At 42.0% G+C, this 13128-nt stretch overlaps 1 pseudogene; it reads right to left on the minus strand.

The window, feature by feature from the left end:
• Positions 1-11302: 11302 nt before the first annotated feature.
• LOC144251411 (recombining binding protein suppressor of hairless pseudogene) lies at positions 11303-12875 on the minus strand (annotated as a pseudogene).
• Positions 12876-13128: the final 253 nt, after the last annotated feature.

Consider the following 13128-nt stretch of genomic DNA (forward strand, 5'->3'; position numbering starts at 1 on the left):
CAAGGCCAAACACACGGTCACAGCCCAATTGAGCTGTTCTGTTACCTTAATAGCATGAGAGACATTTTTATGCTACCGAAAGGACTCACCTCCCACTCTCACCTGCCCTTTGCTGATTATAGGGTGTACCTGAGATTCTTAAACCAAAGCAGGCAAAAGTTGTGTTTCTAAGGTTTCCAGGAATTTTGGAAGTTTCTTATTTCAGGTGGCACCTAGAAGTAAAATTTGGTGGGAAGGTAGAGGGGAAATAGAGGAGTTAAGCATTATGGGGAACAACAGGAAGGTCACCTGACATGAATGACATCTTGCCTTGAAGCTGCCTTTGTATCTATGTTACCACTGGTACCAAAATCAACTTTATTTATCATTAAGGGAGAAAGAAATGGAGGCCAAGTGGCATCTGCTGTACTGTGAAATAATGATTTTTGCAATGACCCAAAGAGAGAGATGGAATGACAGATTGAGCCGGCGCATAGCATCATCTTCCACAGACACCACACATTTTCAGACTCTGAGCCATCAGAGTTACATTCCACTGAGAGCAGCTATAGAGGAAAAAAAATACCTGCTTCCCATTGAACTTATTAGCTAATTTGATATTAATGGATAGTGCAAAGGCTTTTTAAAAACTACTGTGGAATTTGGCTTTTAAGTTGCAGAAACGTCATGAGCTTACGAAGTCAAGTTCTGTACGTATATACAGTAGGCAACATTAAATTGTAAATAGGGCCGAACTCCAATCAGTTTTCCCAGTCTCTTTCTTTTCAAAGTTATGCATTCATGGCTCGAGGTAGAAAAGTACTGTTTGGAGGGGATTGTGGAGTTTGGGGTAACTGCTATGGGTGAGAGAAGAAGGGGGCAAAGTTCAGAAGTAAAGCCCCTTTCGTGTGCATAGGGGTGGGGCTTCTTGAAGAATTGATGGGACTATTTAAACAGCTAGCAATGGGGCAGTGTAAGAGGTGAGACATCTTCTATGATGCCATCATCTTTAGTTGCCCCAGATCTTCAGTTTTATTTGGTAAGTGATTAAAAGACAGTTATCTTTTGGTTTCTGTGGGCTCCAGGACCCCGGCAGGCACCAAGCTCCATGGATACTCCAGTCTCTTCCATGAAGTGGTATGGTATTTGCTTATAACCTACACCTGCCCCGATACTTTAAATCATCTCTGGATAATTTATGCCTAATACAACACAAATGCTATGTAAATGGTTGTTGTACTGTATTCTTAAGGGAATCATGATGATAGTCTGTTCATGTTGGGTTCAGATGTAATTTTTTTTTTAACAAGTTTGATCCCAAAATGCAGAGCCTGTGGGTATGGAGAATGCACATTTTGCATCAAGACAAGGTGGATAACAAAGAGACCATGCCCATGTCCCCTTTTTCCTGTCCTTCCAGAATCCTGGTTCATTGAGGACAGCAGTGTTTCCAGTGCTATAAGAGCTGTTCCCACTTCTCTGCATTTGCTGTAGAGGGGATGTCCTGCCACGTGGAGCCAGGCAATGAAACATAAATGCAAGTTATCAGGCAGGGCTTCTAGAAGGCTTCTGTAAAGGACTAATGGAGCTCGGATGCTCTTTCTCCCCCTGCTGTGGCTCAGCTGCCAGTGCTACAGCAACCATCTTTGCAAGTAACCAAGGTGGAAAAGTCCAGAGAAATCCCCCAAATCCCTGGCATATTTCCCAAAGACTTCCTAATAACCCCTGTGGGAGACCACCCTTACACGTGACTGAGTCACACTCCCCTCCCCGGCTGGGTGCTGAGGCCCTCAGTCACAGAAATGTGGCAGAGCTCTCCCCACCCTTCTTGGGTCTGAGGGTCGGTGTCTCCTGCATGGGTGTGTCTTGCTGCAGCCCATGGGTGAAGCCACATGTACCTGTTCCGTTGTAATATAACCCCTTGCCCTGTTTAGGAAAGAATTTTCCATGGAAGTGCCTTGTGTGTGTGTCCCCTTCTCTTACTGAGCCCTTGGGTGTGGCCTACCCAAGTATCAGTCAACCTGCTGACAGTGGACATCTTGAAGATAGACTCAGCCCCCTGAAACCTGACCCCTGGCCTCATTTGAATAGCTTCTCTCAATAAAAGGGGTCAGCGCCTGCTCTCGAGCTCTCTCTCTCTTCCTGCGGACCCTTAAGAGGAGCCGTCCCAGAGGCCCCAAAGAAAAAGGTCTTTGTGTCTCCTGTGTGGTTATTTCGTGCAGCCCAGTCAGCCCAGTTCAACTGGAGTGACCCCTGAGCCTTTTAGTTGCGAAAACAGAAACCGGGCACCCCCATAGAAAATCTTGCTGAAGCCCTTGGCCTGCGGGTTTCTGTCATGTGCCAATGAGCACAGGTTTCAGGAGGTGGGTGCCCAGTGCCCATCACTGTCAGGATGCTTCTTGGAGGGGGTCCTACCTTTCATGGAGACCCTGGCCCCCAGCAAGATGGCCAGTGGCCCCAGCCAGCCTGGCAGTCCTCCTGATTTCATAAGGAGTCAGGAGATCTGCCTCAGGAAGAGGGAGCAGGAGCCCACTGCCAACCCCTCACAAAGAACTCAGAATGTTAAAAAAAAATCTGTCAAAGGAAGGGTAAAAATGGCAATTTTGAACCTGCTCTATTTAGCAGTTCCTGAAAGCAGCTATTCTGAGTGTGCGTGAATGAAAGCGACAGTGGATTCTGAAAGAGTGTGGAAGGAAACAGTGAAAAATGTAACCGAAAAAAGAATGTTTATAGCACAGCCATCCTAAACTCCATATTTTAGTTCAATCCTCCTTAATTAGTAGAAAGCGTGGCCTTACAATTAGAAAAGAAAGAAAGAGTGGGGGTTTGCAGGAGGTAGGGTACTAAAGGCGCTCTCCCATATCCTGCCCGGGCCCCCCCTCTCCTTGAATGGATATGATCACTGCTGCAGAGCAGGGAGTGTGTACTACAAGCCAACACCGTGCCAGATCTGTTACCTATCTGCAGTCTCATTTAATCCTAGTGACATGACCATCACTCCCAGTTAAGTGAGGAAAGTGGCATTGCAATCTGCTGTCAATCATAGCTCTTGATGGCTTTGGCATCATTCTCTCTACCTGAAACCTACAGCAGAAGCCAACAGCCCTACTCTAAAGACACTACAAAGCTTTCTGTTTTAAATGTGATGGACAAAAAAAATCTCAATTAAGAGGAGTCTTCAATTAATTGAGTGTTCCAGGTAATTTAATTTCCTGACTTCATTTGAGCTCTACCCAGAAAAACTTTTCCATTAAAATGCATCGTCTATAGAACACACTTTCTTGACTTTGTGAACCCAATTTAAGTTTTCTTTGATAATTAAGTCACTGACAGAGCCTTGGGATGGCTCTTGCAAAAATCACTTATGGTTCAGTGGCACACAGTGCTCTGTGCTGTGTCAGACTTTTAAATTTTTACCAATCTTCTACTAATTAAGGCTGCAAAGGGTATCTCTAGGCATGAGATTGTTTCTATTGTATTCCACATTCGTTTTCTATGTTGAAAGGGCAATATTGGGCTATTTGGGTTAAACAATATTTTATGTGTCTTTTAAATACTTCTAAGAATATTTCCAAAATGCCCATGAATATTCATCATGTGGTTACTGGCTCTCAAAATTACAGTCTTGTGTCCTTTTAAAAAAAAAAAAGGGATAACTTCTAGGAAGGGCTTTGCTAAATGATCTCGTCATCCTTATTTGCACATCACTGCGCATGCTTACACAAGCCCAAAGCCTGTTGTCCTCATATCAAGTGTGCACCGTATGTAATCACATGTGCTGTACTTAATATAACTGGCATCTCAGTAAGACTGGTTACACCAGAATCACCACAAGCAATGAGAAGTGTGTTGTGCTATGATGTTATGACAGCTACCCTGTCACTGTGAAATAGGAAGTTTTCAGTTTTGTTTTACCATCTAGGGGTGCTGGGTTTATTGCATCTGTTCAGCAAAAAATTAAAGAACACGACACAGAGTGTTAGGGTTTGGGTGTGAGGTGTCCCCAAAAGCTCACATGTGAGACTATGCAAGAAGGTTCAGAAGAGAAATGACTGGGTTGTGAGAGTCTGGACCCAATCAGGGGATTAATCCCAGATAGGGATTAACTGAGAGGTAACTGAAGTGGTGGGTGTGGCTGCAGGGGGTGGGAATTGGGGCGTGGCTTGTAGGTATACATTTTTGTATCTGGACAGTGGAGTCTCTCTACTTCCTGATCATCATGTGAGCTGCTTCCCTCTGCCATACTCTCTGGCCTTGAAGTTCAGCCTCACCTGGAGCCCTGAGGAATGGAACCTACCTTCTATGAACTAAGACTTCTGAAACTGTGAGTCCTCAGATAAACTTTTCCTCCTCTACAATTGTGCTGGGCAGGTCTTTAATCACAGCAGCAAAAGAACAAGCTGACTGAAACACAGAGTTAGCAAGCAAGCAGTGGGGTTTCTGCAAGAGCCACAGAGACAGACTTCTCCAAAGAGAAGGGCCTAGAGCTGGGAGTCCAGTGGGGGGTTTGGCCTGTTCTTTTTATGGTTTCTGGAATTTCCTCCTTTCCTTATGTACTCCATTCTTGAGCAGTGCCCCCTCTGACCATGAGTCTGTTTTAGTTTTTCTTCTGGATTCCCCACTTAGGAGCACCAAAGTGTCTGTCTGATGGGATCCCCTGCTTGTGTCCATGAGCAATTTCACCCGGCAGGAAGTTGACCTCCTCAGAAGACTCTCTCCATGCTCCTTGGTTCTGGCCCCACCCCAATATCCCCACGGGCCATCTTGCCCTGAGGGCCCCAGCCCTTCTATGTCTCCCTATCATAATCATGAGATAATGATCATATATGTGGTCTGCTACTAAGACACCATTATATGGCTTGCGAATGCATAATTTCCTAATGATGAGTTTAACACCATGGTGGTAACAGATGCCTGGGGAGACCAGGAAAGAAGACTCTGGGTGACAGGAGAATGAAGGTGGATCACGATGAACCAGAAAAGGAAGGATGCAGAGAAGGACACAGAGAGAAGGAGAAATAACACTCTGCACCCACTGTGAGCAGTAGTGTGTGATGCATGTTTATAACATACAGCTCCCAGAATGAGAGAGAAGACCCAGGCGTAGAGTCTTTTTCAAGATGGAAATATTCTGGCCAAGGGTCATTTCAAGTTACTGATTGAGGACTTGGGAAACAAGTCAGTTCTTGTGACCCAGTGGGAACTGGCCCCTGACCGCCAGGGACCAAGGGAGTGAATAGAAGTGAGGATGAGCATCTCGGGGTGTGGGAATGCCTCCACCCCACTTCACACTGGACAGCCAACAGTCTGAACACTTAAAGACCCCCTGCATGGAGGACTGGGACCCCGGGATGCCCTGTGATCAAGAAAAGCATGGACCAGCTGAACAGGGAAAGCCCTGTGTGTGGAGGACACTGTGTATTCTAGGAACCATGGAGTCTCCTGATCGATCTCAAACACACTGGATTTCATTGCATGGTCAGGGTCTCTTACTGGTCCTCCATTTCTACCTATCAGAAAACTCTGACTCAGAGGAATAAGAGCCAATTGCGAACTGTGTCAGAGGTTGATTATTCTGTCACATTCCAGGACACTAAGATGGGGGATGGGGCTTCTCAGTGGACCCTGTTTTCATGTTTCCGGTGATGCCGGCCAAAGAGCCTGAGAGACTCAAAAGGGACTCAAGACATGGTCATTTATTTCATTCAAATTTATGTGTTTATTTTGATGCCAGGAATTAAACCCAGGGGTTCTTAACCCTGAGCCACATCCCCAGCCCTTTTTTAATATTTTATTCAGAAACAGGGTCTCGCTGAGTTGCTTAGGGCCTCACTAAGTTGCTGAGCCTGGCTTTGAACTCGTGATCCTCCTGCCTCAGCCTCCCAAGCAGCTGGGATTACAGACATGTGCCACTGTGTGCAGCTTCCTTCGACTTTAGAAGGTGTTTCCCAGCCCCTGTGTTTATCAGTGTTTGCCTGTGATTTCCCATTCTTTATGCTATGACCTTCCTTTATTTCTCCAACAAGTTTGGGAAATTGTAACATGTTGGGGAAATGATGACTGAGCCACTCCATCCTCTCATGACACGTGGCCATCCTGGGCATGGGAGAGATCCACAGTCTATAAATCATGCCTCTCTTTTTCCTGCATTTCAGGAGTCTTGACACCTGGGACTTTGCTAATTTGGAGGGATGCCCCTCTCAGGATGAGTCAGTTACTAGGAACAGTTAAGGACATCCCTAAAAGCACACCTTTCATATGCAAACTGAACAATCCAAAACGTACCCACCTCCCATCTAGCCCACCCACCTCCTCCACCAGATTCTCCCTGCCCCCATCAGCTAAGGGCCAGCTGACAGACAACAAGTAGGGACAGCCCTCAAATCTCAGAGCCCACTGGAATTACCCCAAACTGTCTGCCCTGCCCTGCCTTGTTCCATCACAATAAAAGAAAAAGAGAATGTTGCTCAGTGGTAGGACATTTGCCTATCATGTGCAAGGCTGTGGATCCCTAGCATTGCAAATAAAGAAATAAAGTTGGATTAAAATGGAAAATATTTTTTAAAAAATACGTCTGTCAAACAGGAGTAAAAAAAACACTACAATCTTTTGATAAGTTCATCCTTTACAGTACTTCATTTATTTATATTGTAAAGATTTTCTTTATTCATTTCTTATTCGAATTTTAAAAGGTGAAAGTTGACAAGAAGAGAAATACCAGTCTTTGAGAATATGAACCAGAGGTGTGGAGGCCCATCTCCCAGCCGGCTCTGAGTTCCTGATGTGTATCCTAACATTTGTAATGGGAGTGAGGCGGGTATTCTGTAGTGCCCAACTTTGGGGCTGTTTTCTTGTTGTGCTGAAGCATGTGTGCACAGCGAGAACACATTAAGTCATGATGAGCACTTTGAAAGGAACTTCTTAAATGCCAGTGTGTATTTGTTGTTAACAAGATTGCAGGGGCTGGGATATAGCTCAGTTGGAAGAGTCCTTGCCTTGCATGCACAAGGCTGTCTAGAAATTTCGCTAGAATTAAGAAGAGATTTCACTTCTACTTTATTTCTCTTTTATCTTACACTCATTAAGAATGGTGCTGCTGGGGGCAGTGGCCCATGCCTATAATCCTAGCAGGTTGGGAGGCCGAGACAGGAGGATCGCAGGAGTTCAAAGCCAGCCTCAGCTATGGCAAAGCACTAAGCAACTCAAAAAAGAGACCTTGCCTCTAAATAAAATACAAAAAAAAGGGGGGGCTGGGGAGGTGGTTCAGTGGTCGAGTGCCCCTGAGTTCAATCCCCAGTACCAAAAAAAAAAAAAAAAAAAAAATAGAATGGTGCCTACAGATGTTCAGTGGGAAAATGTGGGTTTCCTTTTTTCTTATTGCATTGTTTAATTATACATGACAAGAGAATCCATTTGGACGTAATTATACCAGCATGGAATATACATTATTCTTTTTCTTTCTTTTTTTTTAATAGAGAATTTAATTTTATCTTTATGAAGTTTTCTGAAATCAAAGACGATAATACATGCATCAGGCACATCCAACAGAAGACTTTTACAATGGTTTACATTTCCTTTTTATTTATTCCTTGAAACTGCTCGTATTACAGGTTTTTCATGGATGAAATATGGAACTGAGCAGATTCTTTTTTTCTACAAAATTATGGTATAAACTTGCTCAATTTTCTATCTTATTGCTAATAAACCTTACAGGCGCACAGTTTGTAAAATAAACCCCTTAAGGACTGAATGTGTAGAGCATGCTGCAAGGTACAAGAAATAAGCTAAAAATGAGCGTATAAACCTACATCTGGACCAACACAGTACTGAATGCTGGCAAACATTTACCATGACACAGGGAAAAATTAATGAAGGAAATACAGTTCAGTCCTGAAAGGGTTAAATAGAAACCCTAATATATTATTGTTTCTAACCATCCATCCCATATTACAGTGCTTGAAAACAAAGTCAAAAGTCTGGCACAGAAAATTACACACATTTGTTCAGTACTCATCAGAAACACAGCTGCTTTTGAAATCAAAGTTAACTTGGTTAATAATTGAATAGCATTGTTTCAAAAAGCACCCCCGCCCCAATGGATTTTCTGGTGTACATGACTAGTTAGGTTAGTTCCCAAAAATGGCACTGGGAATTTTCTGCGAGCACACAGATGGTACCGGTTTCATTAAAAATAAGAGCAAAAAACCTAACCAGTTATGATGGCCAGTAAGTCTATGTTGTAAGAGTGACAAATATTTCACTAATTAATTCTATGTGAGGTGCAGTTAGTCGCCATGGTTTCAGAAAAGTCAGCAGCAAGTTAAATATTGTACTAGTGTTTGATTCTGAATTCATTCAAAAATATAAAGGGCATTTTACATTTAAAGTCATTAGCTTGCTTTCCAAATCTATGTGATAAATTTGATGCAACTAATAAAAATGTGTGGGGTCACAGACTCAGTTTCTATGCCTATTTTGAGAAACTGCATAGAAAAACAGGAGCATAAGATTCATTTCTAAACCCCAAATTCAAAAACATCAAAACACTACACTCTAACTGAAGCATTCACCACTCGAGGAGAGTCTTTATGAGGGTAAATGACCAGCATCTCTTAACAATGCCACCATTAGGGAAGGGACATATTGTACTGTAACTGGAGGACAGGGCTGACATAAACTGTGTACTGAAAATGACTCACCAGTCCACAAGAAGGATTTTAAAAAGCAGCTGACAAAAGATACTGATGAACAACAAGCTATAACAGATGTATCATTTTACTCCTTAGTCTGTGGTATGAAATGGCATAAAATAGGGGGGGAAAATGCCAATAATAAGTACATTCTTGGACTTTAAAAAAACAGTGAAAGGGTTTTCAGTCTAATATTTCCATTATCTTATTAAAAGACACAAAAGAACAGCAATAAGAGATTAACATTAAAATAAGCATAAGTTCATTTTAATAAAGCCATGAACTTGGAAAATTATTTTGAGCTGCAAAGCTGGGTAAGGGAGTTTGTTCTTCAAAAACCATCTCATTTGTTATTGGTTAATTTAGTTTGATTTCTTAACTAGAAACCAAATTTAGAAAGTGGAAGAAACTTGTGGCCCACTAAAAGTAAAGCAGCACTGAAAACACTTCCCACTCTGAACAAAAGCACTGTATAATGACCACATCTGTGACTAGACAGAGAGAATAAACTCTACCCAGAAACAAGCAACTCTGCAAGAAAAAGCTAGTGAGCAGTTACAACAAAGAAAGATAAGGCCACAATGAGTTCTGCCATTCATCACTGAAACAGACAGACAGTGTGAGGCAGGATTCGCTCAGGAGTGAGTGAGTGAGTTGAGCAGATCTGAAGAAGAAAGGCTGTATATAAAATCATGCAGCCTGGGGTGATTAAGAAGGCTTGCAGTAAGAGAAAACCACAGTAACTTTGATTTAACCACCTCACATGTTTTACAAATGACTTTCCCCTTGAAAATTGAGGAAAAGGCAATTTAAAGATGTCGGGAATATTATTTACAGTGGCATAGTTGAAGCAAAGGAGTGATGAAGATAACAAAGCTGAAAGAAAATGCTAAGAAATTATTTTTTTAAAGTCTATTAATGGAAACTTTGAAAACAGCCTAGGACACCAGAAAGACACTGGAAATGCTGTAGGAAGTTACAGTTTTGCATTCATAAGGTACTTGTGGCTCCTGTTTTACGGGACAGTAAAAGCTTACCACAATCTAGAGGTAGTTTTTACTCTAAGAAGGATGATTGTATAACTAGACGGTGTCCCAGGACATTATACATGTGGTTCCTCTACTAAATGTAACCCGATGAGTCTGCTGTAATTCCAAAGAAATGGAACAAAGGCAAACCAAGATGCAGGAATGGAAGCAATATAAACTGGCAAGGTTAGCATGCAAGGCTGACACAGCCCTGAATGCAAGCAAATCTTAACTGAAAGGAAAAGAAATCTTTTCTGAGTAAGAGACATTTGTGGAGACACTCGGTATGGAGTAAGAGAAAACAGAAAAAGGCAGACAGAAAAAAGAAAAACATAAGTTACATTTGCATTTTCATAAACTTACAACTATCTGTTTCTAAGGTATGTCTTCCAGCTATTTTAGTTGATCATCTAATAAAAGCATCATATGTTTTAAGATTACAATGATGTTCTTGCCTAGGCTACAAAAAAAAAAAAAAGGTAATAATAAAACATTTGTTGAGATTTTCCTCATTCTACCATAGGGCACCATCTACCACTTGGTAGCAAATACTTCTCATGATATTTTTTTTGCCATTTGCCAACAAGGTAGCAAACACCCTGCTGAATTAAATCACTGGGAACATTCTGAGTTCAAAATAAAACGTTTAACTTACACATAATACAAGTTATGTACCAGATTAGGAGGGGGTAACCTGAACAAACCCTGGAACACAGATGTGTGGATGTACGGGAAAGGGGGAGAAAACACTTCAAATACCAACATGTTCTGCGCCATTAACTCAGTAATGACTAAATGGCCACACTGAATTCCATGTAAATGTTAGAACCTCTTCGATTACCACTATAAATACATTTAAAAAAAAAAAAGGAAAATACAGAAATAACTACCAACAGTATCTGAGAATAGAGACTAAGTTAACATACATTGCATGTATTGCAGGCAAGGCGGAGGCATTTTCTTTAAAGCTTTTGCACAGACTTCATATAATCTTTTAAAAAAAAAAAAGTAGGCCTTTACAAGATTTGACTTGCTGAAATCAAAACATTTCCACCTCATGAAAAGTCATAAGATTTCAGCTTAAAAAAAAAAGTTCCAGCCTTAGACCAAAAGAACCTGGAAGAGTATGTTAATTAAACAAGTGGTCAGGCTTGGAACCTGAATGTACTTTAGAGCAAAAGCTCAAAGGGGGGTGGGGAAAACAACCTATTTGGTAACAAGGTATACTATATACTGTGATATAAAAAAAGGTATGGTGAAAATGTACCTTTTACTAAAGCTTATACAAGTTCCTTGGTCCATAAAAACTATGTTAGATTTGTGCCTTCTAGTTTGCTTAATGTTTATTCCAGCCACATTATCTATTTCTTGCCCATTTAAACAAAACCAAACAAAACCAACCAACCAAACAACAGCAACAAGAACAACAAAAAACAGCTGAAAAACTTGATTTCCAACAGTCTGTACATACTGATGTTTTTCTGTTTTACTGTGGCTTCTGCATTTCAACTCAGCACTTGCAGGTAATGGGTTTTTTAATGGTATCACCTGGTATGAAGTTTTCCCAAGAAACCACAAAAGATTGTTCTTTTTTTTCCTTTCTTTTCTTTTTTCTTTTTTTGTCAACTTTTTGCCACACTCAAGTCAGTTTAAGTCCTAGCAAAAAAGACGGTAGTTAGGACACCACTGTTGCTGTAGATGATGTGACACTGGTTGAATTTGTGCTGGCATTTGTGTAACTCCCCTCGCTGTTTGTGTTTGATTCATTAGGGGGCACTTGGCTTGAATTGGCTCAAAGGATTGCTCCAGCTGCACTGCAGTGTGGCCGTGGCCCTGGTTCAGGTGTGTAGGTAAAGGTAAGGCTGGTGGAATAAATGATTCCATCATTATGGACCAAAGTTACTGGAACCTGAACTGGCTGCCGGACCCATCTCCAACCTTCTCGGAATGCAGAAATGTCTGGAACAACACGGAGCATGCTCTCTCCACATCTGTACATAGTTTCAGCTTCTACATCCCCAAACCACACTCGTAAATTTGGAGTGAAATTCTGTCCTGTGAGTTCAAGCATTGCTACGTCCCCGCCGCCATTCAACTGAAGACTTTCTACGACAGGCACAGGGGTGACTGGGGCAAGGACAGGGCCCATTCCCTCATAAAATGTATACTCTGCCTTATCTGTGCTAATGATTGTCCAGGAAGCTCCATCATTTATCATTTCTTTATTTGGTTCTTTCGGGCATGGAGTGGCCTGAAACTGGATTATTCTTTCTTGAGAAAGGCACAAGTACATTCTTTCTGTATCCTTCAGGTAAAATGCACATTTATGGAGTTGTGACACAGGATCATCTGCATCCAGTAATGCTGTCTGTTTATCAACTTTCCTAATTATCAATCTTGGGAGTGCCATGACAGTAACTGAACATACAAGTTTGACTGTTTGTCCATAATGGATGTAACCATCTCTGACTGTGAATTCTTCTCCTTCTGATTCATCATCATCCAAGAGATGAATGTAAAATGCTCCCCACTGCTGTGAACTGGCATGGAAATTACCTCCTTCTACATGCAAGTATCTGGTACTAACTGTCTGGGACCGAAGTCGATTAAACAAAGCCACCTTTGTTCCTGAGGCAATGCATAAGTCAGCATTCTTCAATGATTGCTTCTTTTTGGAAGGTTTGGAGATGACTTTTATCCGTTTGCTCAGAAACACGCCAATGTCATCACTGTTGCCGTAGAACATCTTTACAGACAGCATGAAGTGTTTTCTCTTATCTGAATCAGATATATACAATGTTTTTGCTGTGCAATAGTTCTTTCCTTCCAAGTTCAGCTGCTGCATTTCTTGGTCACTATTGCCTATTCCAATAAATGCACATGGTTGAGACTCTTGCTCAGAACAACCATTGTGTTCCATTTGTTCTTTTTTTTTCTTCCATCCACTGCCCATAAGATATACACAAGGAGGAGGACAAAAAAACCTTTTTTCATTTCCATATGACTTCTGTGCAACTTTTGCATGAAGAATAAGTACTGTTTGATCTCCTCTCTCTTTTAAATAATTTCGCATGGCTTCCCTAGTGAGTCGTTTAGGTGGGGGCCTCTCACCAAATTTCCCAAGCGATGGAGCATGCGCAGGCGGCTCCTCCGCAGGTGAGCCCTCCGTGTGGTCCATGGGGAGCGCTCCGGTTATACGGGTTTTGGGACGCGCCCTCAGGGACGTACGTGGAGACTGAGGAAAACCGCACATTATTCTTTTTCTGACATCAGTACCTCTCCATCTCCTTTCCTTTCTCACCCTCTGCTTCCTTCCTCTATTGATCTTTCTGCCATTTACCCAGAGGTATTTTTTAAGTTCATTTCTTGTGGATGCCCATGAGGGTGAGATTCACTCTGGGGTCTTCATATATGAACATAGGAAAGTCACA

The sequence above is a fragment of the Urocitellus parryii genome (assembly GCF_045843805.1).
Source record: "Urocitellus parryii isolate mUroPar1 chromosome 13 unlocalized genomic scaffold, mUroPar1.hap1 SUPER_13_unloc_2, whole genome shotgun sequence".
Taxonomy (NCBI): Eukaryota; Metazoa; Chordata; class Mammalia; order Rodentia; family Sciuridae; genus Urocitellus; species Urocitellus parryii.